Here is a 23,549-nt window from a genome sequence, read left to right as displayed (position 1 = left end):
CTGGACATGGGACCGCGGGGAGCCAGAGGCCTAAAAAGGCAGTCCATGGTGGCAAGAAATTCTTGCACCGGTTCAGGAGTCGCCGACGGACCCGGGTAAGGCGGGTAGGCCGTGCTACTCCCAGGCTCCAAAGGAGCCACAGGGTCAGAACCCCTGTCCCCCTCGTCCACATCCGAGGACTGACAGGGGGACGTCGGAGAGCGAACATGCTTCTTAGACTTCTTTTTATGTCATCGCTTAATGGAATCCAAGGGCGAAGACTTGGAGCCCGAGGAGAGACGACTGCGGCCCCGCGAGCGTTCCCGGGAATGGTCCCTGGACCTGGAACGGCATTGGCATGAGTGCCAGACCTCCAGCAGCTTCCGGCGCCGCTCCCTCAAGGCCTTCGGGCTATGGCCCGACAGTCCCGGCAGGACCGGGAGTGGTGGTCGCTCTCCAGGCAGTAGAGGCAAACATCGCGGGGGACGCCACCGACATATTGCGACGGCAGGCCACACAAGACTTAAATCTAGGCATTCCTACGTGCACCAAGGAGAAAAAGGGAGACAAAAGTCTCTAAAGTGTAGTCAAAAAGTGACTAAGGTACGTGCTCTAACCGGATCTTCGCTTGCTGGCGGGGAAAAAAAGAACTGACGTCAGCGCGCATGGGTGGCGCCTAAGTAGGCTCTGTGACGTCATCGGCGCATACGACACCAGTGATGGACACGGAGCTGCACAACACCACCGACTGACGCGCAGGGGTGCTGCTACGAAAAGACTTTTCCGGATCCAGTCTGATGCCTGGGCATATTCTAAGGTAAGGAATCTATCACTAACGTGTCTCTTTCAGATATTGTTTTACTTAGGGTTCACATTTTTTCTTTATTTGAACCGTACACTAACATTTTCAATTATTGTGCAATAAACTATAAAGTTTGGATATTGTAACAAATACTGTTTTTTCCCCCCAAGGCATTTGTCCCTGTGTCACTGCATCTGCTGCACTATACCCTAATGCCTACTAGATTACTGCACTTTGCAGTTGGTGTCCTTATGTTATATAAAAATGAAAATACAGGAGGTTGTTTACATTTCTTAGAACAACTCAAACACTTTTTATCAATTATTATGCTAAAATACCACACTTTGAAAGAATGCAAATACATCCACAGAAAAAATTCTCACTATTAGGAAATTACTCCTGCTTCAGTTGACAGAGTATCGCCCAATTATCACGTTCTTTATTCATATGGCCATTGGAAAATACGGCAAACAATACAACATGTTTGTGGTGCTAAGACAATATAAAAAGTCAGTCTTACCACATACCTGCCTAGTAAGCTATACACTCGGTGTTAAAAAGGTGAACTCACACCAAAGAAGAAACAAACTTTTTTTTTTTTAAATGTAATAATATTCCAAAATAGATACCTTCCGAAAAAAAGAACAGCAGCACAAATCCCATACAGTCACCAAACACACTTGCTCACAAAGATAAGCTTTGAAACAGTGCGACAACAATGCCCAGCAGCTTGAGTTTTCAAATTCACTGCTCTTGAAACTATACAGCCTCCTTTACCGTCCAGTAGAAGGAACAGGCAGCAATCACAAAACTCGAGGAATAATTTTTTTACATTATTATTTTATTGTTTTTTATAATACAATCAAAAGTGAGACTCAGAAGAACTTGAGTATATGGTGCGTTCGTGAAGCATACAAATCCAAGAATAAAGTTGACAGCGTATAATTCGTACGTTCCTGTGAAAATCGGCTAACCACACATACTTCTAGTCAGATACCAGCTTTGGCTAACACAACTCTCCCTCCAACACCACGCCAACAGTTGCAACTCATCGCCCCGGTAAGCTGTAGTGTGGGTTACATCAAAGGCATCTGGGACTCTGGCTTGGGTAAGTAGCACGGTCCCCTGATACTGTGTTCAGTCCTGTGTCGTGGCCTCGTCAGTGGATGCTACCCATGAGTACGTTTTGTACAACTCCCAGAAATTTTTGGGTCTGTTACGCGGAGGGAGTAAATCACTGTAGAGTTCGGTTTGTGTGCAGCAATATGTCATATCACGGGACCATTGTGTGATCGTTGGTACTGGGCCACGGAACCAGTTAAGGGTGGCCCTACGCCTGGCCATCAGTAGACCCATATCCACCAAACGTCTGACCCCCTTCGCAATAGGCCTAGAGTATCCTAGGGGGCCAACCCTGGGTCCGGTACCAAAGGTAGCTTGGTGATTTACCCTAGCTCTTTAAAGACCTCCCCCCAAAAGGCAGAGATTCCCGGCCATGTCCTGGCCAAGTGAAGGAAGTCCACCGGCTGTGCTTTACAACGGTCGCATCTTGGGTCTTCCCGGAGGCCATACCGATGTAGCCTCTCAGGGGTGTAATATAACCGGTTAAGGTATTTGAAGTGGACATGCCTATGTCCCCCATTAAGTGTAATATGTTTGGTGCTGGTACAGCAGTAGGCCCACATTTCATCTGTTATATCTATGTTAAGATCGCACTGCCAAGCCAGACGCGCTTTAGTGTAGTGATTAGCTCTATATGCCATTGACGTGTTGTAAATCGTGGACACTATACGTTTTGGGGATTTAACACGTATAATTTGCGTTAAGGCCAACAATTCCGGTGGTTCCAAGTAGTCGTCTCCTAAAACCGTCCTCAACGCCCTGCGCACTCTATGAAATTGGAACCTAGTCAGTAGAGTGGGTACCGTCTCAGTGGGGGGGAATATCTTCCCAAGCTTTCGCTGTTCCATCTATAAATAAATTGCCCACCGTCTTTAAGCCCAGGGAGTTGAATGCCAATAAAACCCCTTTATCTTTGCAGACAGTTCTCTACACGCTGCCCGTCCGAGCACAGAGATATCCCTTCGGGGGGTCGATTCTGGCGCTTTACAAATAAATAAATAAATAGGGCGTGAGCCATATGCGCCAATCTAATGGGGTCTGCGGCAAATATAGTATTACGCATGCTTGTCGTTGTAGAAGGTGATGCCAAGCATGCGCCGTGGAGTTGATAGAGTCTAATATTCCTGTCAGTCTGTCCACATCCTTAAACAGTAATGCGGACAGCGGAAGTGTTGAAGCTACTTCCCCTCTCTATACAGAGGTAGGGGATGTCCGGAGAGCCGTGCATCCAATAATATGCATGAGCACTCTGTGCGGCCCTGTAGTATAACTCAAAGTCCGGTGCACCCAGTCCTCCCAGATGGTACGGTAAAACTAATATCTGCCAATTAACCCGCGGCTGCTTACCCGCCCAAGCTAGCTTAAGCATTAACGTAGTGAAGCGACTAAAGAAAACCCTTGGTAGGACCATTGGGATATTAGTAAACAGAAACAGAAGGCACGGCAGCACCACCATTTTCATTATGGATATCCTTCCCAGTAGGGATAGTGGAAGTTTTATCCACCGTTCAACATCATCTTCAAGCTTACTATAAGTAACACCGTAGTTCTCTCTGAACAATATGTCAGGATCTGTGTGTACTCTAACGCCCAAGTACCTCACCGCCTCTGTAGTACAATGCAGAGGGTACTCTGGGACTATGCGGGGGGGGTGTTAGTAGTAAGCGGGAAGATAATGGATTTGGGCCAATTTACTTGGAGACCAGACAAAGCGCCAAAACGGACCACATCTCGCAAGACTGTAGCCAGGTTTCTAACATACAGAAGGGTGTCATCTGCGTAGGTAGAAAGTATAATGTTATAGTGTGGATAGTTAAGACCTCGGTGCTGATGGTACTCTCGGAGCGCGGACGCAAGCGGCTCCGCTACCAGCGCATATAGCAACGGAGATAAGGGACAACCTTGTTGTGTTCCTCTCGTGATACGTATGGGCTCGGTGACTATATTTCCTATCTTAATCCTGGCCATAGGTTATAAAGCGTGCCTAGCAATTGTAAAAAGGTAGGGCTGACACCCATCCTAGTCCAAACCTGCGTCATGAAGGGCCATTCAACAGAGTCGAATGCCTTCTCTATATCAAGAAAGACTGCTGACAACTTATCTTTGCATTATTAGCATTAGTGGTGGTGAAAGGGGATGTGGCTTGTGCATGGGGGCAGCGCTTACCCCACAGCTGGATGAATGGAGACGGGGAATGGACCTCTACATGGCGGCAGAAAGGGTTACATATACAGCGAGAGGGTGCCCCCAGAAGTTCCATAAGGCACGGGGGAAATGGAGGAAGTATCATGAAGTATCATGGTCTGGATGGGGGTTTGGACCCTGAATAGCGAAGGGTGGGCCTCTTCGAAACTTACTGCGGTTGAACACGGAGTGCTATGGGACGAGTGTAATAGACTATGGGGGAGGACAGGCGGAGAGGGGAGTAGACTCCCAAATAGGTCACCGGCTCCAGAGCTGATTCTTTGGTGGGTTTATGTTATGGACAAGATGCTATGGGAGGCGAGCGGGGGAGGGGGAGGGTATTTGGGTGCGAGAGTGACCATCTGTAACACGTTGGTTGTTTGGTTGAAAATGCAAATAAAAATATTTCACAAAAAAAAAAAAGAAAGACTGCAATTGCTGACGTTTCCGGCCTAGTGTGCTGTAATGCCCCGAAAACCATGTGCAGGTTGTATGTCAAGTTCCTGCCTGGGACGAATCCGGCTTGCTCTGGCACGACCAACAGCGGGACCAAGGGGACCAGTCGATTTGCTAAAATTTTGGCGAAGATTTTCGTGTCAACATTTAGCAATGACAGCGGGCGGTAAGAGGCACATTCCTCCGGAGGTTTGCCAGGTTTGAGTAACGCAACTATAACCGCCTCGGTCATTGAGGGTGGCATTGTGCCCGTGACACACATCGTCGAACAGGGTGGTCAGCTGCGGCAATAGTTGGTCGAGAAAAGCCCTGTAGAAAGAGACTGTAAGCCCATCAGACTCAGGGGCACTACCCGCTCGCATACCAGAAAGAGCCAGTAGGATTTCGTCACGTTCTATTGGTCTCATGAGGAACTCCCTGTGCATGTTGGTAAGCCACGGAAGTCGTATGTGTGATAAGTAGTCTAGTATCTCATCATCTGAAGTCGCACTACGTGTGGAATACAAGTCAGTATAATATTGGTGGAATCTGTCCGCCACATCAGAGACCTCCGTTAAGAGCTTTCCTTCCGCAGATCTAACCTCAGCCACGATTATCTTATCCCTTTTTTTCCCTAATCAATTGGGCCAGGACAGACCCCGGTCTTTCGCTCTCACTGTACCTGCGAGCTGTGGCGTATTTGCCCATATGCTTAATTTCGTCATCCGCTGTTGTGTGGTATGACTCCAGCAGTTCCGAAAGTTCCGTCTTGACAGAGTCCCTTGGATCTATCAATAGTCGCCTCTCTAACGTGCTGATTTTCCCTTCAAGGTCAGACAGCCGTTTACGCAGGGAGCGAAGTACACCAGAGTGCTTTGATATCGTGAACCCTCTAATGTAGATCTTACAGGTCTCCCAGACCACTTGGTAATCCTCTACAGAGCCCACATTAGTATAAAAAAACACAGGGATAAGCGTGAGTGAGGATTTTGGATTGACCCAAGTGAGGACTCCACGTGCGTGTGTGGTGAATCCTGCGTTGTGTATGTTGCCATGTAACCCTCTGCTACGTAACATAGTTAAGTTGGGTGGGAGATGGGTCTCCTGTAGTAATGCGATGTCTTTCACATGTCGTGTCAGAAACGAAAGGACTTTACAAACCTTTCTGTGATCGTTTAGCTCCCTAACATTCCATGTTAATGTTCTAATAGTATCCGTCCCGGTAGCCCTATTACCTACAGGAGAGTGCGTCATGTTGTCAGTGTGTGTTGCCATGTCGCAATGTGAAGTATCACATTCCAAGAACATATCACATGTGAACAACCATGATTGAATATCCCATAGTCTGAGTCTCAAAAACGTCCCTCCCCCCACCCACATCAGGTCCCCCCAACTGTGGCCTGATGGAAAGCACCCCCAACACTCCCCAAACAACCCATCCCACCACACAACAAACTCAATGCATTTACCCCAATGGCATGCTGCCCGCCTCCCCCCAACTAGTTTACGTGACTAAACTTTCCCCTGGTGTGATTCACGCATGGGCGGATGTTGCTCGCTAGCTTATAGGAAAAAACTGCCAAGCCCATGTAGAGCCTCGCCCCACACACCGTCTAAACCATAGTGTACAACTACATGTCTGGATGAACCACCGAGTCCTCAAATGGCAGGGGGTCCATATCGTATATGCCTGGGCACCCAACAAGCAGGTAGGGGCTAGGATATGCTAAATCAGTCCAAGATTCCCCATAAGGGATCCTCAAATGCAGACGCCCAACTAGATCATGTGGGTGGCCCTCCACCCCCCCAATAGCCCTCGTGGAGAGGGGGGACACCGCAGTGACAACATGTTACCACCTGTACTAGTTCCCAAACTTCTCTCCTATGCCCCCAACTGCCCAACTACTTGTTACGGTCTGCATCTCTGAATTACAGGACACGAATCACAACAATCCCGATACCCAGCCCAGTCCTAGCATGATACTCATTGTCTGCAGGCGGTACTCTGGCGTGAGTCCCCAGAGGCGGGCGCGGACCCAGGGACCAATGTGCCCTTTCCACCACAAACATGGATGAGAAGACATCGTCAACTAGTAGAGATATGAGGAGTTTTTCTATGAATAGTTCCATGTTGCCTGTGGGGGTATTTTCCGGAAGTCCTGTGATTCTGAGATTACAGCGTGGTGAGCGCGCTTCTAAATCCTCTGTTTTATCTTGCAGGACCCTCCTCACTCTGCCTAGTTGCTTATGCGCGGCATCCAGGGTGGTTTGCGACCATTCCATCTCAGTAATCCTGCGCTCGGACACATCGAGACGCTCAACGTGCTCATCTAGTCTTTCCACCATGCGATCCATTCTATAGGACAGGGCATCCATCTTAGTGCCCAGCGAGGTGATACCACTCTGCAAACTCTTCTCCATTGCGATCAGCATGCCCCGAATGTCCTGGTGTGTCTCCTCAGCAGAGTGTCCATGCATGCTGGCCTCGTCTTCAGTGGTGGTGTCATGAGACTTCGATGGCTTTTGATGGAACAAGAGTTTCGGCTGAGACCGGTCTGTTCTTCCCTTTCTAGTCGTTTCCAAGCACCGCTACGCAAGCTGCAGGGCGCAAGTCAGGCTTGAGGCGCAGTTATAGTGGTCCGCGTGTCCAGGACTCTATAAGGTTGCCGTGGTATTACTCAGCAGACCGGATATATCCTCGCACCTGTGAGCTATGTCTCAAGCCCGCGTCGTTTGATCAGGCCTGCTCCGTGGGGCAATCTCGGCACAAGCGTGTATAAGGATGCGGACTCCTCAACGTCGAACCACCGGCCCCCACAGTCAAGCGCCAACACCTCCTCAGCACCCTCACCACCCTTCGACTCCAGTGGTAAGGTGGGTACCTGGCTGTCTCCGTGTGGCCGATCCTACTAGTGAACCATGGGGGTGGGGGGGTTGGGGGGTGGGGAGACCATCTGGCAGCAACCCATAGCTGTGCTCCTAGCAGATAACCCCAGCGAGGCCGCGTTCACCTGCCACTACAGCGCGGGACCGGGCAGGCAGCGCCGGGGGGAGGACTGCCCCAGCTTTCCAGGCTTTAGGGACTGCCCGAGGTGGATGCGTGACGATCCCTCGCCGCACAGACGCAGGCCAACCCTTCTGGGTGTCACCCCCTCTGCTGCGGGGAGCACCCACTCGAGATGTGGCACTCACTGGCCTAAGCGCTCGCTGGTGATGCGGCCGCACAGAGGTAGCCCCAACGCTCAGGATCGTAATGGCGGAGCAGGTCGCTTCAAGTTATTAAGTCGCAGCCCCGCGGGGGAGCCGGGAATCTAATTCTGTCCCACTCAGTTGACTCCGGTTACGGTAAGGCACCAGGCGCCCAGACATGCAACACCGGGCGGGCGTTCTTTCGCCAGTCTTCTCACCTGGTCTCCGCTACTTTTTTAAAAAAAATCTGTTTATTAGGTAAAATAAAGTACATTTCACAGTCATCTGTGAGCAGCATACAGAAGAACAAAACGTTGTAACAACAGTACAGTTCCGGACAGAGTCATAAATCACAGTGTGCACTTTGGAAACACGGTGCGCGCCCCGCTGCGGGCCCGCCTTAACAACAGCGCAGCAGTACCCCTATCAATATACGTGACATAACCGCAATTATTCAGCAGCAGCCAGCGTTGTCTCAGCAAGGAAATGTCTGAGCGGCCCCCAAATATCTTTCGGTTGGGATGAGGCGGGCAACTCCTCTGCATACAGTTCCAAGTTTTCCCTGCAGTATACCATGTCCGACAGCCACTTACTTAATTTTGGTTTGGCCACACCGTCCCACGTAAACAGAGTGCGCCGTTTAGCCAGCAGAAGAGCGATCCTCGCAAATCTGCCCACCACGCCCTTCAGCTGAGGCACATGAGCCAACAGACACACCGCAGGCACACATGGAAGCAGAGCCCCCGTCATTTTATGAATGTGAGTCAGCACCTCTCCCCAGTACTCAAACACTGGCACACAGCTCCAAGCGAGGTGCAGAAAATCCGCATCTACCTGTCCACATCGTCTACACTGAGCCGACTCCCTCAACCCCATTCTGTGCAGTCGGGCCGGGGTATAGTATACTTGATGTAGGAATTTAAAGTGGATAATTCGCAGGTTGCCATTGGGGGTCAGGCGGCCCGTCAGCTGACAAATCCGCTCCCAATCCGCATCCGTGAGCTGGGGATCTAGAATAGCATTCCATTTTGCGAGACTAGCATCGGGGCCGTTAACCGTCTCCTCCTGTACAGCTCTGTACAATTTAGTAAGTAGTTTCTTCTTAGAGGGAGCTACCAACAGCAATTGCAGTGCCTTGAGTGTGGGGGGCTTAGCTGGGAAACAGGGGTAGTGAGCTTTCATGGCCTTTTTGAGACGGTGACAAGTATACACAAACAAAGGCGTGGGGTTTTGTATGTAGGCTAGATCATTCTGTTCTAGATAGTGTCCCTGCGGATACAAGTCTTGCATATGAGTGATACCAGCTTCTTTAAGCGATGTTAGAGGACCCGCCTCCCGTGTGACCGACAAGGCAGCGTGGTGCGCCAATGGCAGGGCCGGCGCATACAGCGGCAGCCTCCGCGTCCTACGGCCTATCGCCTGCCAGGCCGCAATTGTCATGTCCAGCGTGTTAATTTCAGCGCGTGGCGTGTGTCGGGCAGTGTGCGTGAGCATACCTCGAAGTGGGGTGGGATGGGCGTCCCCATCCTCCACCGCCACATGCGGAATGAAGTTGTGTGGTCCATACCAATAGTACGCATATTGCGCCTGTGCGCAGAGATAATACACGTAGAAGTCTGGCGCCGCGAATCCCCCTCTGTCGTACGACAAGGTCAGTGTTTTCCAGCGAATTCTAGGGTGTCGTCCCCCACAAATTAAGCGCAGTAGTTGGGCACGCAGCAGTGCGAAAAATTGCTGAGTCAGTTTAATCGGTATATTGCAATATAAGTATAGAAAGCGCGGAAGGACAACCATTTTTATCACAGCGATGCGGTCTGCCAGGGACAAGGGGAGACGCAGCCAGCCGTCCACCTGCCGCACCAGCGTGTCATAAGCCCTACTGTAATTTTCCCTGATCACTACCTCGGGATCACGATGGACCCACACTCCGAGATATTTTACTGGGTCTGACGTCCAAATCAAAGGGTATTCCAGGTGGGGCTGGGACGTAATCGCCATAAGTGGAATGACGACCGATTTGTCCCAGTTTATCGTGAGCCCTGAGTACAGACCAAATTTAATGTATTCCCGGAGGACCGGGGCTAAGTGTATTTGGGGATGCCGGATGAACAAGACCATATCGTCCGCGTACATTGATATTCCAACTGGCCGATGGTTAAAGTTGAGGGCAGACGCCCTGTGACATTGCCGAATCTTACAAGCCAGCGGTTCAAGAACAAGGGCGAACAGTAAAGGGGACAGCGGGCACCCCTGCCTCGTACCCCTCGCAATTCGGAAAGGCCCAGACGTGTGGTTACCCACGCGCACCACCGCCGATATGTCTGTGTACAAAAGCCGAATCCACTGCAGCATGACCTCCAGGAAACCCATCTTATGTAGTATGTTAAACATATAGTGCCATTCAACGGAGTCAAAGGCTTTAGCCGCGTCCAGCATGACAGCAGCCGCCGGCAACTCAGGATTAAGGATATGGAACATGGAGAAAATAGTCCGCAGATTGTGAGAGGTGGATCACTCCGGTATAAACCCGGATTGATCGGGGAGCACCAGTCGGGTCATTAGCGGCTGCAGTTTTGTGGCCAGAATTTTAGCAAATATTTTTGCGTCCAGATTAATCAGTGATAGGGGACGATAGGAGTCGCAACTGGAGGGCGGCTTATCCTTTTTAAGGAGAGTAATGATCATGGCCTGGCGCAGAGACGGAGGCAAGACGCCAGCCTCATGTGCCTCAGCATAAAGTTCCAGTAGATGTGGGGCAAGTAGGTCGATGCAAGTCTTGTAGAATTCGGCCGACAGGCCGTCAGGCCCGGGGGCCTTTTTGTTGGGAAGAGAAATAATAGCTACTCGGACATCATGTACATCTATTGGCAGTGATAGATATTCCCGATGGGAGTCGCAGAGCCACGCACACGCTATGTCCGACAAGTAGTCCGACAGAGCCGATCCGTCCACCTCCCCCTGCGACGTGTAGAGTGTCTGATAACAGTCTTTAAATTGGTCTACAATGGCCTGCGGCGTGAAATGCTCCGTTCCAGCAGCATCCACAATCTTGTCTATTTGTTGATGATTCGCTCGAAATTGTAATTTAGCGGCCAGATTTCTGCCAGGTCGCCCACCCTCACCATATGCCCTAGCCACATGTCGCTTCCCCTTGTATCTTACTTCTGTGTCCGCCCATTTATCATATTCCACAAGCAGCTCCTGTATACGTGCCAACGTGGCAGTAGACGGCGCCGCGTAATAGTCCCTCTCCAACCCAGCAAGAGCAGTCTCAATTTTAGCAAGTTGCCCCCGTATGTCCCTCAGAATGCCTGCGGTGGTGCCAATGCAGACCCCCCGGATCGTCACTTTGAACGCCTCCCAGAGAGACGCCTGGCTAGCCACGGAGCCCGTGTTTTCAGCGAAATAGTTGACTATGGCCTCCCTAATAGTATCTGCGTATAGCGGGTCATGCAGTGCCTCCGCGCGAAAGCGCCATGTGAAGGGGCGGTGGGGGCATGCCGGAATCCGCAGGTGCAGATATACAGGGCTGTGATCTGACAGTTTGCGTGGTAGGTTGCGGACATCGAGCACCCATCTGTTAGCCTCCTCTCCCAACAACCAATAATCCAGTCGGGACCAGCTGTTATGGGCCGGTGGGATGTGCGTGCCTATGCAAGTCCGTTCATTCCTCAACCGCCAAACATCCACCAATCCCAACTCCCCCATCGCCTCCCGAACACACTGAGCCACTCTAAGCGTGCGAGCACCCGTCGGGTTTGATTTATCAACCTGTGGATTGAGATGTGTGTGGAGGTCTCCCCCCCAGAGTATCGCAGCATCCGGCCAGGAGCGCACCGCAGCGAGCATCTGCGCAAAGGGGGAGGGATCATCCACCACAGGGCCATCCATATTTAGAATCGTAACATAGGTCATGCCTAGTCTGCCCTGTACCGCCGCCCAGCGCTCCTCTGAGTCAGTAGATGTTCGCACAGGTTGGAAAGGGACACTTTTTTTGACCAGTATGACCACCCCTTGCGCATAGGCTGAGTACGAGGAAGCGAGCCGAAACCCCACCCACCTACACGCCATCGCGGCCTCTGTGTGTTTAGTGAGGTGCGTCTCTTGCAGCAACGCCACCTGGACATTGTGCCTGTCTAAGTAGTGCAGGACCGGTCTGATTTTCTTTGGGGTGTTAAGTCCGCGGACATTCCAGGTTAAGCATCTGTACTCTTCACCCATTGTCTCTAAGTAATGGTCCCACTGCAACCCCAGCTGTCATTCTCCACATCGCATCACCACTCGTACCTCGCCTCATCATCCAAGCCCACGCTCCAGGCTCGTACTCCTCTTGCATCCGGAACTGTATTGAACCCCTGCCCACCACCCACTTCAGCAGCCCAACTTTGCCAAAGATAATCCCCGCCCCTACCCAACATAATATAAAAACAGAACCAAAAACAAGCCCATTGCTCAACAGTGAGAAAGAAAAGTGGGGAGCACCCATTGGGGGAACGTAGCGGCCGCAAACACCTCCCAGTCTTTTGGGGAGGGGGCCGCCGTTCTGTTGTCTAATGCTCCCAGTGAGTAACCCACCACCCGAGGCGCCATATGTCTGCCCAGCGTGCGGCTCAGATGCCCAGCCGCGGTACAACAGTATCGCCACGTGTGTGGCAGTCAACGAGACCCAGTAGCGCATCTCGCACCATGATAGCCAAGGGCTGAAAGTACATGCAGGTGACACCTAGCCGGCCCCTGAGCCAGCCATGGCCACATACCTAAGCAACAGTACATAGCAATAGCCGACAGGAAGTCACAGAAGAGATAGCACGAGCGCAGCACAGCAGTGCAGCAAACAGCAGCTAGAAGTTAGCAGACATGCGACCCAAGGCAGCCACATAGTGTGCAAGCCGAGCAGGCCTCAACGCGGACCCAGCAGCGGAGAGGTGAAATCTCATTCAATCATCAATCTCGGAGGTAGGAGCGGATTGCTGTTGCCTTTTCCTCAGTGATTTAGCATAGTCCATAGCCGATTTTGGGCTAGTGAATATTTTAGCCGCGTCATCAGTGCCTATACGGAGACGCGCCGGATACAGCATCGCATAAGGGACATGGTCTTTCATGAGCAGTTTTTTAACCCCTAGGAATTCTTTACGGGCTGCCTGGACTGCAGCAGTGAAGTCAGGGAAAAAGGAGAGGACATTGCCTTGGTAGTTGATCGTGCCTTTCTGGCGAGTGATACGGAGCAGTGTGTCTCTGTCCCTAAAGTTCAACAGTCTAGCTATGATGGGGCGCGGTGGAGCGCCCGGTGGCGGACGCGCATTCAGGGATCTATGGGCGCGCTCAACGGCAAACATGGCTGAGAGATTCGTGGGCTCACAGACGTCCCGTATCATGGTTTCGATGTAATCCTCAAACCTGCCCACATTGGTAGATTCCGGCAGACTCAAAATCTGTACGTTGTTGCGCCGAGAACGCGCCTCAATATCCTCGTTCTTGGCCTGTATCACTGCCAGCAGCTTCGCAATGTTCGTGGTCTTGTCGGAAACCTGCCTGAGGCCATCCTCGTTTTCCGAGATGCGCTGTTCTGCCTCGCCCAAGCGCACCCCCTGCCTGTCCAACTTGGCGGAATGGAGTCCATGCGTCCACTGAGGGCCTCTATCTTGCCATCTATGGATTGCAGGCTGGCCTGAATTGCCGACAGCGTTTTCTCCAAGGCAGTGGGGGCCGGCGTGGTTGACTCCAACTCCGAGTCCGAAGTCAGTGAGTGCGACGACTTGCCTCCCTTGCGCGTCTCAAACGTGAGCCGCCCTTGAGCCTTGTCTGGCTTGCCCATGGTCGCCCCTCAGCCCATACCGACCCGGGCACGACAGGGGCAGCAGGGCTAACAGGGGAAGGAGGCGCGCCCCCAGGCCAGGAAGGAGCAAAACACCAGGCGATGGCAGGATCTAATCAGGGGGGAGGGGAGCAGCGTCCGCCGTCCGCGATCGCTCCAGGGGGGGCCCACGCGGTATACACCACACAGCGCCAGCGGGCCCTAGCCCCACCAGCTCACATGAGTAGCGCCGCAGGTCCCACCACCGCCAGCAGTGAGCTCGCCACCAGTGGCCCCCCAGAGGTCCCACGACGATCCTGCGCCACCTTCCACCACTCAGTCCCCCTGGCAGAGGTCCGCACCACGGTGCGTGTGTTTCCAGCTTCCAGGACAGTCACCCAGGTCTCAGCAGCTAAACACAAGGCAGTTCAATCAGTACCCAGCGGAGGGGGGGGGCGGGAGGAAGGGGATCCGCCACCGAGCCGACAGCTCGGTGACCCCTCGTCGCAGCCCAGTCAGCAGTCACGTTCTTCAATCTGCCTCTCTCTCCCCAGACCCCCGGAGCCCGCAGTGGTCCGCAGCTAGCGTGGGCGTCCAGGCACTTGTAAACCAGCACTGGGCAGTCCGGGTCAGACACAGGTGGGGGGGGGGGGGGGGGGGGGGGAGCGCGCCACCGGCCACAGGGCCTACTCACCCGTCCGAAGCCGGCAGCTTGCGTGGGCACCGCACCGCTCGCTCCTCCCCCGCGCTCGCCGAGCCACCACTCTCTTCCTCCGCCGACGCGCACAGTGTCAGGCAGCTCCTGAGTCGGCCCCGTTTTCACCTCTCCTCCGACGATCACCGCACAGGCACCAGACAAGCGGCTCGGGAGGGTCTCAGCGCGATGTAACTCCTCGCCGCCTCGTTCACTCCGCGCCCCGCAGACGTCCCAAAATGGCGGCCCCGCCAGGCGCCGCGCCACAGTCACGGCCACAGATCACGGAGCCGCACCGGAGCGACAGCCTCAGCATGTGTCCGATCCGGGGGCTCGATCCTGTACCCTGGCGCTCGGTGGCGGGCAGCTAGAGAGCAGGATATTGTAGGATGTTGGCGGCGGCCGGCGGAGCAGCACTACAGTGCGGCCATCTTGCCTCGCGTCAAGCCACGCCCCTCTGGTCTCCGCTACTTTGTTGCAGCTCAGCGAGCGTCCTGTATTTGTGCCGCTAAGGTGCTCTTCCGCCACAGAGGGAGGCCCTGCTCTCCAGGTAAATTCTCGGTCCGAGAACTGCTCCGCACGCCTCGGGGCGGGGGTTTGTCACCAGCGCCGTCACCTCAAATCAGGTCCAGAAGCGTTGCACTCCCAAGCACCGGAGTGCGGGTCACCGCGCCGCACCACCAGAGGCCGGGGATCTCGGCCCAGCTAGGCCGTCACATGCAGTCTTCCGCAGCTCCGCAATGAACGATCGCACCAGGACTGGGATCGGCACTGTACTTTCCGGATCTCTTCCGGTAACCGGGACGTGCTTTGAGGCTCAATTTAATGCGTGTAGTTGTCGGATAATTGAATGGTAGTTCCACGGTGTATCGGAGCTCGCAGCTCAAGTGGCCATCTTGATCACGAGCAAGCTCCGCCCCCCTAACTCGAGGAATACTTTTACAGGCAGATGACAATGCTTACAATCCAAGACTCTGCTGCAGTTGTCTGGCGCTGTAATGTTATACAGAACTGTCCCAACAGATAAAGGCAGTTAAAACATCCCTTCAGAGCACCACAGAGGGTGCTCATGTTAAGCACTGCAATCACTTAATTCGGGCTTATGCTACATAATGCGCCAACAACAAACATGACAGAGAAAAAAAAATGCAATTTTGATAGTGGAACAATATCACAAAGAATGTGAAAATGTGTTAAAAGTTCCACCAACTGAAACAGAGTTAAACAAGCATGTTTTGAATGCGTGCAGCCAGGGGACAACATGTGGTCCTGGTGCTACTCCACCTGCTGAGCCATTTAAATCATGGCCATAGTACCTGCAAGATAACTGCATTTGTGACGGCCTGTTTAGTAGTAAAATATAGCATTATTCTGTGTTTAGTGACAGTTTCTAGGGCTGGTGCCACTACACCTGCTGCACCATTCAAAACATTACCCTATTGCCTGCAATGTAACTCCACTTGTGGCTGACCATTTAGTAGTAACATTTCGGGAATAGAGCTGTTCCTAGAGCTTTGGGGCCCAGTGTAATTGCACCTGCTGCATCAAATCATGACCCCTACTGCCTGCAAGCTAACTGCACGTGACTGCCTGCTTAGTTAAATACAGCAATATTTGGTGATCACAGGAGTTCTGACGACTTTTGGCCCCAGTGCCACTGCACCTGCTGCACTATTTAAATCATGACCCTAGAGCCTGCAAGATTACCAATTGTGACTGCCTGTTCAGTTGTAAAATATAGCAATAATCAGTGTTTATCGGGGTGCCTAGAGCTTTTGGTCCCGGTGCCACAGCACCTGATGCACAATTCAAATCATGACCGTAATGCCTGCTAGATAACTGCACTTATGACTGCCTGTTTAGTGGTAACATTTAGTAATAATCTGTGTTTAGTGTGGTCTCTAGAACTTTTGACCATGGTGCCACTGCACCTACTGCACCATTAAAATCATGCCCCTTTTAACTGCAAGATAATTGCATTTATGACTGCCTGTTCAGTAGTAAAATATAGCAATATTTGGTGTTTAGAGGGGTTCCTAGAGCTTTGGTCCCAGATGTAACTGCACCTGTTGCACCATTGAAATCATGGCCCTAATGCCTGCAATGTAACTGCACATTTCACTGCCAATTTGGTAGTAACATTTAGAATAATCTGTGTTTAGTGGGGTCCCTAGAGATTTTGGCCACAGTGCCCATGCACTGGCTAAAGCATTTAAATGAAGCCCCTTTTAACTGCAATGTATCTCTGACTGCCTGTTTAGGAGTCAGATATAGTAATATTAAGTGTCTAAAAAGTAAACAGTGTGCAGCTTTAACAAAAAGAAATAAAGTTCAAACCACCAACAAGGTTGGAAATGAGTAGCTAGGCCACAGGACACTGATGAGAGAAACAGAAGGGAGAACAGGCTACAACCATTAGAAACGGAGGAAAGTAATCAGACAAGCATACAGACCAAAAGTCCCTTTAAAGATATATTAAAATAATGGATTTCACAAGCACAACCCAAGAGCTGTGCAGGCGAAACCTAAAAAACGAGCACTGGTATTTTCCGCTTCTGATAGGTTTTTCTGAAATGAACACTGATCTTCAGAAAAGAAATATTTGTAGCAGTATATATTTTTTTGCATGCACGCAGTTATTACTAGAAAGAATATCTCTGCATATTTCTACACATTTCAAACTACAGCTTTTTCTTTATCTGACATACATTAAACGGATTCAAATATCTTTTGGGCAAAAAAAATGTTCCTCCTATTTACACTTGTGATTTTTAAACAATATTCGTACAATGATTTTTATCTGTGAATCTCTGCACATGGATAACTCTAAATAAACATTTCAATATTATCAAAATCCCATGCAAGCAATTTAAAAAAAAAACAGTCAATCAAACCAATGCTCATGCAAATATAGTAAAAGCACTTTGCTTTACTATATTTGTATGAGCATTGGTTTGATTACTTTTCAAAAAATAAAAAAAAAATAAAAAAATCAGTGTAGGAATATTGTGATTTTTCATCAACAAGTAGGAGGAATGACAAAGGATACCTTAAGTTTTTGATTTACATCTCAGTACAAGATTGATCGATTAACATTTTTTATGAAATACTGATATGGAGTCTGTGATTCTGTATATAAGGAATATGCTACTTACCAGTATGCATCTGTTCTTGGCATGTAGAGCTGCAGATCTACACACTTGTGCATAGATCGCCATCTGGTGTTGGGCCCAGATGTTTGCAGTTTGTTTTTCCTCTTGGAAAGTCTTTGGAAGTCACGAGGTAGGTGACTCCTCCTTTGGATCGTATTGCGCATGGGCTTCGGCTCCATCCTCAGATTGTTTTTCGCCAGCAGGGAAAGATGGAGCGTAGTAATAACAGTGAAGATGCCCATGTGTGTGCTATCTAAATAAGATAAACTGGGACAGATACAGGTAGCCGGGGAGGCGGGTGGGCGTGTGTAGATCTGCAGCTCCACATGCCAAGAACAGATGCATACTGGTAAGTAGCATATTCTGTTCGAGGCATATGAGCTGCAGATTACACACTTGTGCATAGATTATATAGCAGTACCCACCGTTAGCGGCGACCACCCGTATCTGTTGCAGCGGTTGGAAATAATGTTTTGAGTACTGCCTGGCCCACACTAGCTTGTTGCTTAGTTTGCACATCTACACAATAGTGTTTGGTGAAAGTGTGTGGTGTTGACCATGTAGCTGCTTTGCAGATATCATCTAATGGGATGTTCCCTAAGAATGCCATGGAAGCCCCTATTTTTCGTGTAGAATGGGCTTTAGGGGGAATGGATAGCGTTTGCTTTGCTTTATGGTAGCAGATTTGAATGCATTTTACAATCCGCCTAGCTATCCCTGATTTTGAGATGGGGTTGCCTTTGTGTGGTGGAGAGAAACAAACAAACAGTTGTTTGGTCTTACGGAAAGGTTGTGTTCTTTGAATGTAGTAGAGTAATGCTCGTTTGACATCCAGTGTGTGAAGAGCCCTTTCTGCAACGGTCTGTGGTTGCGGGAAAAATACTGGTAGTTCTACTGTTTGGTTTAGATGAAAAGGAGAAATGACTTTAGGGAGGAACTTTGGGTTGGTACGGAGAACAACCTTGTTGTGGTGCATTTGGAGAAAAGGTTCTTGAATGGTAAGTGCTTGTATCTCACTGACCCTTCTAATGGAAGTGATGGCTACAAGAAAAGCGGTTTTCCATGTTAGGAATTGTAGTTCGCATTTGTGCAGAGGTTCGAAGGGAGGCCCCATTAGCCTTGTGAGAACGATATTTAAGTTCGACACAGGTGAGGGTGACACTCTGGGGGGAATTATTCTTTTAAGGCCTTCCATGAAGGCTTTAATGGCAGGTACTCTAAAGAGTGATAGATGTTGCCTGTGTTGTAGGTAAGCTGCAATAGCTGCGAGGTGTAGTCGAATGGACGTATAGGCTAGATTGCACCTTTGTAGGTGGAGTAAGTAGCCTATGATGTGTTGAATGGACACGTCCAGTGGATTGATGGTGTTATGGCAATAAACAACAAAACGTTTCCACTTGGCGGCGTAGCACGCTCTAGTGGTAGGTCTTCTAGCTTCTCTGATGATGTTCATACAGTCAGGGGGAAGATTTAGGTACCCGAATTCTAGGATTTCAGAAGCCAGATCGCAAGGTTGAGCTGCGCTGAGTCCGGGTGTTTGATCTCTCCATGGTTCTGGGTTAAGAGGTGTGGAGAGAGGTGTAGTTTTTGGTGCGGTACTACAGATAGTTTCAGCAGTGTGGTATACCACGGTTGTCTGGCCCACTTTGGAGCTACTAAGATTAGTGTGAGGGAGTGTTGTTGTAGTTTGCGCACCACTAGTGGAATGAGTGGGAGAGGCAGAAAAGCGTACGCAAATCTGCCTGACCAGTTCATCTATATCGCATTTCCTTTGGACAATGGGTGTGGGTATCTGGCGGCGAAGCTTGGGCATTTGGCGTCTTCGTGGGTGGCGAAGAGGTCTATCTGTGGATGCCACCACATTTGAAAGTACGGGTGAAGAACTTGCGGGTGAAGCTCCCACTCGTGGATTTGTTGTGTCTGCCTGCTGAGCAGATCTGCCACTGTGTTTTGGACTCCTGGGACATGCTGAGCTAGGAGAAAGATTTTCTGGGGTATTGCCCATCTCCATATGCTCTGTGCTAGTAGAGAGAGCTGTGGAGTGTGTGTGCCGCCTTGTTTTTGAATAGAATACATGGCTGTCATGTTGTATGTGCGGATCAGGACTGCCTTGCCTGAAATTTGGGTTTGAAAAGATTTTAGGGCTAAGAAGATTGCTAGTAACTCCAGATGGTTGATATGGAGTAACTTTTGTTGAGGTGTCCACTTGCCCTGTGTGGTGAGATGTAGTAGATGAGCTCCCCAGCCGGAGAGCGATGCGTCCGTTGTCAGTACTATTTGAGGAACCGGGTCCAGGAACGGTGACCTTTGGAAATGTTTGTGGTGTTCCACCACTGCAGAGAGCGATGGGTGCGACCGTCTACCAACACCAGATCTGTTAATTGACCCTGGGCCTGGTTCCATTGGTGCGCTAAGCACTCTTGGAGAGGACGCATCTGGAGTCTTGCGTGAGGTACTATGAAGATGCAAGAGGCCATCATCCCTATTAGTTGCATAAACACTCGAGCTGGAAGGGAGTGTTGTGCTATGAATTTTGTGCGTAGAGCTTGAATGCTTGCAATCCTGGCAGGATTGGGGTAGGCTAGAGCTCTTGAGGTGTCTATGGTGGCACCAAGGTATTGTTTTATGTGGGATGGTTGTAGATGAGACTTCTGGTGGTTTACTGTGAAGCCCAGTTGGTGGAGTAGTTGAATGGTGGTGGACGTGTGTTGTACACACTGATTGTATGACCTGGCTTTTATCAGCCAGTCGTCTAAGTATGGGAAGACGTGGATGTGTTGTCTTCGCAAATGTGCTGCCACCACTGCTAGGCACTTGGTGAATACCCTTGGCGCTGTTGTGACTCCGAACGGGAGCACTTTGAATTGGTAGTGTTGTCCGTCCACTACAAATCTGAGGTACTTCCGGTGAGCTTTGTGCACTGGAATGTGGAAATAAGCGTCTTTTAGGTCTAAAGTGGTCAAAAAGTCGTTTTGGGAGAGGAGCGGAAGTACCTGCTGAAGCGTCACCATATGAAAATGGTCTGAGTATATGTATGTGTTTAGGGGCCGGAGATCTAGGATGGGTCGCAGAGTCTCGTCCCTTTTTGGTATGAGGAAATATAGGGAGTAGACTCCCATATTTTGTTGGTTGGTAGGAACGGGTTCTATTGCCTGTTTCTGTAGGATGGAGATTACCTCCTGCTTAGATGTTCTTGTGACATTGGGCGCTGCCTGGGTGGAATGTTTGGGGGGGTAGATATTAGTTCTAGGCAGTAGCCTGACCGAATTATCTGTGTTACCCATTTGTCTGAGGTGATGGTAGCCCAGACAGGAAGGAAATGTTGGAGTCTGCCCCCGACCGGAGTTGAATGGTCTGGGGGGAGGGGGGAGGGGGGGGGGGGGAAGTCATTGTGTAGGCGGTGTGGCAGAGCGGGCGTTGTTTGTTTTGCCTCTGCCTTTATTATTGTTACCCCTATAGCCGCCTCTTTGATAACCCCTTGTGAAGGTGGACTGAGTAGGGGATTTGTATGAAGTGAACGCAGTGTCTGAGGAGTAGCCTCTAGACGTACTTCGAAAGGAAGAGCGGCGAACGGAGCGTCTAGGAGGGTGTCACTGTAAGGCTCCCATGGATTTCACCGTATCCGTATCCTTCTTCATTGTTTCTAGGGCCTCATCCACTTTTGGGCCAAATAGATGTTCCTGGTCAAAGGGATGGTTAAGGATGGAGGCTTGTACCTCCGGTTTAAACCCTGATATTCTTAGCCAAGCATGGCGACGGAGGAGGACGCTGGTATTGATGGCCCTGGAAGCTGTCTGCTGCATCTAGGGCACAACGTATAGAGGTGTTAGTAATAGTCTTACCCTCTTGAATTAGTTCATTGGCCCTAGCTTTATATTTTTCAGGGAGGTGGTGCATTATGCTTTCTTACTCGTCATAATGTGCCCTGTCATATCTGGCCAATAGCGCTTGAGTATTGGCGATACGCCACATATTGGCTGCTTGTGACGCAGTAAGCTTCCCTGATGCGTCCAGTAGTTTTGAGTCTTTGTCAGGTGGTGGTGCTTCGCCGGACGCTGGGAATTTGCCCGTTTACGTGCAGTGGATACCACTAGAGAATCTAGTGCCGCTGGCCCTCTGATGTAGGAGGGATCTGTGGAGGCAGCTTTGTATTTTTTCTCGATGCGCCGGTTAATGACCCTGGCCCTAACTGGGTCCTTAAAAACTTCTGGCGCATGCTTAACCACTCCTTTGAGCATAGGTAATATGGAGGTAGACCTATGTGTGGTGTCGAATGTGTCGAGGAGGAAATCTTCCTCCACGGGGTCGGTATGCAAGTCTACCCAGTGATAGTGTGCCGGCCTTTGCAGTAGATGGTGGAACCCCAATGAGTCTTCCGGTGGAGATGGTCTGGAGGGGTAAAGATCATCTTGTGGGACGTTGGGGATATCCGGGATATTGTAATCGTCCCATGGGTCTGGGGATCCTGTAGGGGTGGGGTCCCCTGTGGGTAGGTCCTGGGGCACATCCCCCCATGTTATCATATGGGTCCCCATGATCATCATCGTGTGGAGAAGGGGTGGGAGAACGATGAGGTTGGGGTGGAGAAGGCGGAGGTGGGGAAGGTGGAGGAGGTGGAAGAGGTGGGGAAGGTATTCTGAACGGAGAGGTAGCAGAGTCCTTCCTCTTTGGAGGTGGAGCAGGCTTCTCCAAATGTCTCTTTTTGGTAGAGAGTGTCAAATGTCCAGTTTTTGGATCCTTGGTGAGTGTTTTTTGCAAGGGATCCGGTGTAAATAAGTCCGGTGAGGCTGGTCGGTCCGTCGGTGCCGGAGGCGTTGGAGCCGTTAGCTTTTTAGGCTTTTCTGTGCCGGTTTGTTGTTTGGAAACCGGTTTGGGAACCTCCGGACGCTTGGTCGGCGCCGAGATGGGTTTCGGCCTCGAAGTGTCGGTGCCGGTGACCTTGTGTACTTTGGTTGGCACCGAAGGTGGTGTCGGTGCCGTAGAGCTGGGTTTCGACCCCGGGTGCTTTGGTGCGGGGCTCGGTGTCGATATGGAAGTCGGCTTCTTTTTCGGTGCCGAAGCGTGTTATCAGCACCGACGATAGGCTGGCTCGAGCCCGTGCCGCCGGAAGGCTTGCTTGGCTTCTTTACCGGGCCCGAAGGTCCAGTGTTGGAAGCAGTGTCCTTGGTCTTGCCTAGGCCCGGAGGCGAAGGTGTGACCGGAGCCTTTTTTGGTGCCGGCAGGGGTGTGGGGGGGAGGGGGATCAGTACTCAAGACCATCTGGCCGGGGTGATGTCCTCCACATCTGAGTCATCGGCTTCGGAAGCGCTGACGAGGCCCTAGTCGGTGTAATGCTCTGGAGCGTCGATGCCTTCTCCGAAGATGACGTCCGGAATCGTCGTCGAGGAGTGCGCCATAGTTCTTCTGGCTCTTCGGTCCCGAATAGTCTTTTTGGACCGGAAGGACTTACACGTCAGACAGTCTCGAGCCTCGTGTTCAGGGGAGATGCAGAGGTTGCATACCTCGTGGAGATCGGTGTGGGGAAATTTGGACCCACATCGAGGGCACTTTTTAAATGGAGTCCTTTCCATTAGCCAGAACCGGAGCTTGGAGAGGCCCGAAGGCCGCCACTGACGACCGGAACCGAAGGTCTGTGCCGATGAGAAGGCGCGTCGAGTGGGGGTGATCGCGATCGAAACAATACCGCGGTTTGGGGTGTGGATTGCGCATCGATCGTCGAACTGGAAGCTGTTCGGAACCGGAGCGCGAAGATTACATCCGAGCCCGATGGCGGAAAAAAACAATCTGAGGATGGAGCCGAAGCCCATGCGCAATACGATCCAAAGGAGGAGTCACCGACCTCGTGACTTCCAAAGACTTTCCAAGAGGAAAAACAAACTGCAAACATCCGGGCCCAACACCAGATGGCGATCTATGCACAAGTGTGTAATCTGCAGCTCATATGCCTCGAACATATCAATTATTGTGATTCAGCGTTACATGAATATAAAAGGAACATTTTTTAATAAAGGAGGTGACATCTTTTGCAAAACAGGTTTTATGCATATTGAGTATGTATGCATGAATGTGATAATAGAAGAACAATAGGGGTGTTCCACAATATTGAATGAATAAGCACATGAGGGACAATAGTTTTTTTTCCGGTTATTTGAACCCAGTTCCCTTTGTTCGTTTGAAGGGTTACTCTCCATTAGTTTA

The 23,549-nt window shown here is 50.8% G+C and overlaps 1 protein-coding gene across 7 annotated transcripts in view; it reads right to left on the bottom strand.

Annotated features, from left to right (window-relative positions):
* Positions 1-23,549, bottom strand: part of LOC146869034 (RNA helicase MOV-10-like) — a 488,182-nt gene that overhangs the window by 58,465 nt on the left and 406,168 nt on the right. The gene's annotated exons all lie outside the window — the stretch shown is intronic.

Source organism: Triturus cristatus, chromosome 1_1, assembly GCF_964204655.1.
Source record: "Triturus cristatus chromosome 1_1, aTriCri1.1, whole genome shotgun sequence".
Taxonomy (NCBI): Eukaryota; Metazoa; Chordata; class Amphibia; order Caudata; family Salamandridae; genus Triturus; species Triturus cristatus.
This window is presented reverse-complemented; position numbering and strand designations above follow the sequence as displayed.